The sequence below is a fragment of the Pongo abelii genome, chromosome X (genome assembly GCF_028885655.2).
Source record: "Pongo abelii isolate AG06213 chromosome X, NHGRI_mPonAbe1-v2.0_pri, whole genome shotgun sequence".
Lineage (NCBI taxonomy): Eukaryota > Metazoa > Chordata > Mammalia > Primates > Hominidae > Pongo > Pongo abelii.
In genome coordinates, this window is record NC_072008.2 from 116,795,682 (window position 1) to 116,802,151 (window position 6,470).

Below are 6,470 nucleotides of genomic sequence, written 5' to 3' on the forward strand. Positions count from 1 at the left end.
TTTATGTGGCCAACAAACATGAAAAAAAGCTCATCTTCATTGGCCATTAGAGAAATGTGGATCAAAACCACAGTGAGATACAATCTTACACCAGTTAGAATGGCACCATTAAAAAGTCAGGAAACAACAGATGCTGGAAAGGATGTGGAGAAATAGGAACACTTTTACACTGTTGGAGGGAGTGTAAATTAGTTCAACCATTGTGGAAGATAGTGTGGCAATTCCTCAAGGATCTAGAACCAGAAATACCATTTGACCCAGCAATCCCATTACTGGGTATATAGCCAAAGGATTATAAATCATTCTGCTATAAAGACATATGCACACGTATGTTTATTTCAGCACTATTCACAATAGTGAAGACTTGGAACCAACCTAAACGTCAATCAATGATAGACTGGATAAAGAAAATGTGGCACATATACATTATGGAATTCTATGCAGCCATAAAAAAGGATGAGTTCATGTCCTTTTCAGGGACATGGATGAAGCTGGAAACCATCATTCTCAGCAAACTAACACAGGGACAGAAAACCAAACACTGCATGTTCTCACTCATAAGTGGGAATTGAACAATGAGAACACATAGACACAGGGAGGGGAACATCACACACCATGGCCTGTCGGGGGGTGAGGGGGCTAGGGGAGTGATAGCATTAGGAGAAATACCTAATGTAGATGATGGGTTTATGGGTGCAGCAAACAACCATGGCACATGTATACCTATGTAACAAACCTGCATGTTCTGCCCATGTATCTCAGAAATTAAAGTATAATAAAAAAAAAGAGGGAGAAGGAGGAGGAGGAGAAGGAGGAGGAGGAAAAGGAGAAGGAGGAAAAGGAGGAGGAGGAGAAGGAGGAGGAGGAGAAGGAGGAGGAGGAAAAGGAGGAGGAGAAGAAGTAGGAGGAGAAGAAGAAGGAGAAGAAGAGGAAGAAGAGGAAGAAGAAGAAGAAGAAGAAGAAGAGGAGGAGGAAGAGGAAGAGGAAGAGGAAGAGGAGGAAGAAGAAGAAGAAGAAGAAGAAGAAGAAAGAAAAGAAGAAGAAGAAAAAAGGAAGAAGAAGAAGAAGAGAAGAAGAAGGAGGAGGAGGAGGAAGTCGAGGAGCAGGAGGAGGAGGAGGAGAAGGAGAAGGAGAAGAGGAGAAGAAAGGCTTCTTACATGCAGAATATGTTAGGGGTAAGGGGCAAGCCAAAAGGAGACTATATGACTCAAATTTGGGCTTTACATCTAGAAAGTAAGAAGTAGTCTCTATTGTGTGTATAAAAAGCCCAAGGAAGTGCAGTATATGGTTCCTCTTATATGAGGTACTTAGAGTAGTCGAATTCATAGAGATAGGCAGTAGGATGATGTTGCCAGGGGCTAGAAGGAGGGGAGAATGGGGAGTTGTTGTTTAATGCGTACAGAGTTTCCATTTTGTAAGATGAAAAATGTTCTAGAGATTGATGGCACAAGAATGTGAATGTACTTAACACTATTGAACTAGACACTTAAAATGGTTAAGTTAGTGTATTTTATATAATGTGTATTTTATCACAATTTAAAAAAATTCCAAAGAAGAAAGAATCTCAACCTAGATTAAGAATGAAGGAGATTATGGCTTTCTTCTCCTTTCCTCAATAGTTATTTAAACACCCAAGAACACTGTATAGTCCTTTCTCACCCCACAGAATCATATATCCCACCTCCTCTTGCTGTTGGGAACATAATTCTAATAAATCTTGTTTATTAGAATTCATTGTTTGAAAATCCTTCCAGCTATTGACTGCAGTCTAACAGTGAAATAAAATGGCCTTCCATTTCAACTGATTAATACAGATTTCCTCACCACTGGAGAATGTTTTTTCAAGATATGAACCTTGCTATTCTCAGGAGTATTCGTTTCCTTATGGTATTTTCCTGTTTTATAGACAGCAGTCTGTGTTTTCTGCTACAGTAAGCACATGCAGAAGTGGTTGAGTTACGTAGGCCCTGGAAGTCTGAGGCTTCTGTGGATATTAGCAAAATGCCAATCACTCATCCCTGGGCTCCAAAGACAATAACAAAAGAGAGTGAAATTGACTTTGTAAGAGTTGGACCAAATTGTCGCCTGAATCGTTCCCAGGGAGAATTTGCCATTAAATGAGGATTATTTTGTTCCCTATGAAGTAAGGAGACATAGGATATATAAAGAGACTGGGCAGCAAGGTGAAATGAATAAGGTATGAGCAGGATGTTTTTGAATGTGAATGCAGCACCATTTCTGAGCACAAATAATCTTTGCATCCCCTACTGCAAGATCACAATTCATTGTTTCTCAGTAACTATTGACTGGGTCCTAGACACCCAGATCAGCACCAGGTGCTGTGAGGAATACTGATATAGACATCTGATCAGTCTGGCTCTCAATAGCCTTATTGTCTAATTGGGGAGTAATCCAGGGCAGATTTCAAAATATTCACTTTTTCTAAATCTCAAATACATTAGCTGTTCTTTGAAGTCAAAAAGAGAAGAGACTCATGTGGATTAGGAGAGATGGGCCTGGAGCAGGGTATGCAGAAGATTAAATAGGTTGTCTTCTCCCAAGAGCACCTGTTGTGGGGGCAAGTGGGAGCTGAAATCCATTCTTCACCCCTTTTTTTTCAAGCTGTGTTCTGGCTCACTGCATGAACCCTGAAGAAGGGGTGTGTTTCTCCTGGTTTGTCTTCCCAGCAGGTCTGCCTTTTTTTTTTTTTTTTTTTGGATTGCTGCATCAGGGGTGCCTTTTGTAATTCAGCCAACGATGCCATATGTGCTGGTGGAGACCCTGCCTGGAGATAGATGATCACATTGTTCAGGGCCAGTGCTAAGAAGATCATGAGGCTGCTGTCCAGAGGAAGGTTGGGGTGCATACTTAGGGTGCCCAAAGGCAGCCTTTCCACCACTGGGACTTCATTTTGACATAGTGAATAGTAGCATGTCAATAAGTTGCTTTTCTTTTCAAGCTACTCCACAGAACATCTTTTGCATATGACAAAAAGACTCCATTCTAGGTGGGCAAACTACAAAGTGGCCTTTTCTAGTAACCTGGCAAGGGTAACAAAGGTTTTGTTGTTGTTCCAATGTGTTCCCTGTTCCAACTTGGCTGGGTGCATTTGCGGAATGTAAGAAATGCACTCTATCTGTGTTGGCCCTGGCTAGCCTGTAGCCAAAAGTGCGGATACTGAGACTTTTCCAGCCTTATTTTTAACCATTTAAGATACTCCAGAAAGAAGCTTAAGAATGTTAAGTTTTCTTCTCTATTTCTGAGTACATTGTTAGCATCAGATATGAAGGGTAGGACCAGGCTTCTGGAAAGCACATAGGAAAGAGCTCCCTCGGTTTAGATGGTAGGGAGGAATGGCATAACAGTAACATGGCTAGACTCTACAGTATTACTGGCCAGTGTTCAAATCCTACATCCACTGCCTGCTCTCTATCTGTATAAGCTTGGGATCATTACTTTATCATCCACTAAGCCTCATTTTCCTCCTCTGCACAATGGGGATAAAGTCTCGCAGTGTTGTTCCGAGGATGAAAAATTACAACATATAAAATGACTGACATGTAGTAAGCACTTGATAAATGCTAGCTGCTTTTATTTCCCTTCAATATCTTCAAATATCACATAATAAGGCACTGCCACTTTTACAATGGATGGTATACTTTCATCCCAGGAGAACCCAGGAACTGACAGGCAGAGGCTAGAGAGAACTCTGTGTCACAGCCTCAAACAGGACTTTCTCTCACTTCAGTTAACACATGCCATATGGCAGGTGGTGGGGCGAGGAAGATTCAATAGCAGCCCTCCTTCAGCACTAGGAGAGATGCGATTGTCACTTGGCTTGGCAGAAACCTCACTCTTCTCCTTCCAGGCAAGAGTCTCCTCACTTGATAGGCATTTACTCTAGCAAAGAAATGGTGGCAAGCTGATTTCCAGATGTTCTCCTAGGTTGGGTATGAGTCACATGTCGGATCTTATTTCGGCAGCACAGTCTGGTAACTCTGGGGAGTTGAGGGTTGTTTTTTTTTTCCTTTTGCTCTTCAGAAAAGTATTCTTTACTGAAAAATGAAAGCTCTCTATTTGTGTCAACAGGGCTAGCTTTCAGCAAAACTGAGAGTTAGGTGAGAAGTGTGTCTTTGGCTGCTTTTCATTTTCCCTTTCCATTTCTCTTTCCTCTGCATTCCCAGATCCCATGGTTTATTCCCACAAGGCCTTAATCTTTTTTCACTTTTTAATTTTTTAATGTAAGATACAAGTTTATAAATTTTAAGGTGTTGCCCTTTAAGATCTAGTTTCCCAAATAAACTTGGCAGCTATTGGGAGATAGGATCTATGTGTGTCCAAGAATGCCCCTGGGGCTTGGGAGGTCTCTCAGATGATTCTAGATATTGCCCACTCTGCCAAACCCATTTGAGGTTTGGACTCCCACAGCAAATGCCATCAAAGGCCTTCCAGCTTGCTGCCTGACTCCAGTCCCTGACCCTACTCTGTGTTGTATTTTTTTTAATTCAAATGCAGTGGGTCAAAAGAAACCAGAAAAGCCAAAGAAATCACCAACTGTAAGGCCTGAGTGGGAGCTGTTTGTTAATTAGGATTTACTGAGCAATTACTATGAATCAGGAAATGTCCTTGGCACTTTCCCACTCCTAACCTCATTTAACACTTCCAGTACCCCTAGGAGGCGAGTATTTCCATCCTGATTTTATAGGTGAGGAAACTGTGGCTCAGAGCAGTCTTGTCACTTACACAGCTATTAAGCAGCACAGCTTATGTCTGAAGCCCTAATCTATACTCTGGGCCAATGGACATGAGCCAGAACAGGGAGTAATTACTTCCCTGTATCTTTATAAAATGCCTATTAATCATCCTATTCATGAACACTTCATGAATAGCTACTCTATGCCAGGCACTGTGCTATGGACTGTATCTACTACTTGAATAACTAGAGTTGGCCTAGAGTGACCAACTCACCCAGTTCGCTTGAAATGCGGCACTTTGAGTGCTAAAATTTTCAGTGCTAAAACCAGGGTTGCACCTTCACGTTACTAACAGTAATATTCCTTCCCATCTCTGCTTCAGTGATGCTATGCTGATAACCTGAAATTTGCCATGGTGGGAGTGTTTATTTTGCATAAATCACTAAACACTACAAATCAGGGCTTTTTTTTTTCACTTTCCCAGGAAAGCTGATTATAAGCATTTATCAGCACACCACTATTTACAGTCAAGTAAGAAATGCATCCAAGTAGATAAGCAGTATTTATATTTAAAACAGTGATACAGTCTGGATGTTTGTCCCCTCCAAATCGCATGTTGAAATGTGATCTCCAATGCTGGAGGTGGGGCCTAGTAGAAGATGTTTGGGTTATGGGGATGGATCCCTTATGAATGGCTTAGTGCCATCCTCACAGTAATGAGTGAGTTCTCAGTCTAATAGTTCACGTGAGAGGTGGTTGTTTAAAAGAACCTAGCACCTCCCTCCCTCTCTCTTGTTTGTTCTCTCACCATGTAATAGGCTGGCTCCTCCTTTGTCCTCTGCCATGATTGGAAGCTTCCTAAGGCCCTTACCAGTAGCAGATTCCAGCACCATACCTCCTGTACAGCCTTCAGAACTGTGAACCAAAGTAAACATCTTTTCTTTATAAATTACCCAGTCTCAGGTATTTCTTCATAGCAATGCAAAATGGACAAACAAACACAGTATCTCATGCACTATAATAACAAGAGCTAATGTGTTGAGAACAAACGATGTACTAGGCACTATTTTGTGTGCTTTAGATAGATTTAGTCTTTACAACAACCCTAAGAAGTAAGAACTGTTGTTATCTCCATTTTGCAGCTGAAGAAACTGAGGCTTAGAGAGTTTAAGTAAGTTGCCCAAAGTCATACAGCTAATAAAGTAGTAAAGCCAGGACTCAAACATCAGTGTGTCTTATTCCAAATCTGTACTCGAGGCAGCCTATGGTGACAGATTTCAGGATGAACAGCATAGTCGTGGCTGCTGCAGGTGGGCCCTTGAGACAAAGAGGAAATGGGTCAGTTTTGTGAGGTGGTGTTGTCACACACATAAACACACACAACTTAAAACAGCGTAGGGGATACACTAAGTGTTATATTATTTGCTGCCATTATTGTTACTATGGTTGTGTTGTGGCCCTGAGGAAAGCGAGTCAGAGTTGAAGTCCATAACAGTGACATAGGGCAGTTGGGCCTTTCCCTACTGGTACTCAAGTGTGGCTGTAGGAGCATGCTGAAGACAGCTGTTTGAGAGTGAGGCCAGAAGGCCACGCTAGTTGTGTTTAGGGCTTTCAATCTGCCACTGAGATCTACTGGAGTAGCCTTTGTGGCCTGAAGTTGTATCTTTCTGACTCAAGAATATTAAAACCCATTATGGAAAAGACTTATAGAGAAGTCCTCTTTCACCGTAAGAGCTCCAGGGCCATTCCCCAAAGCTCTTGACTTGCTATTTAATC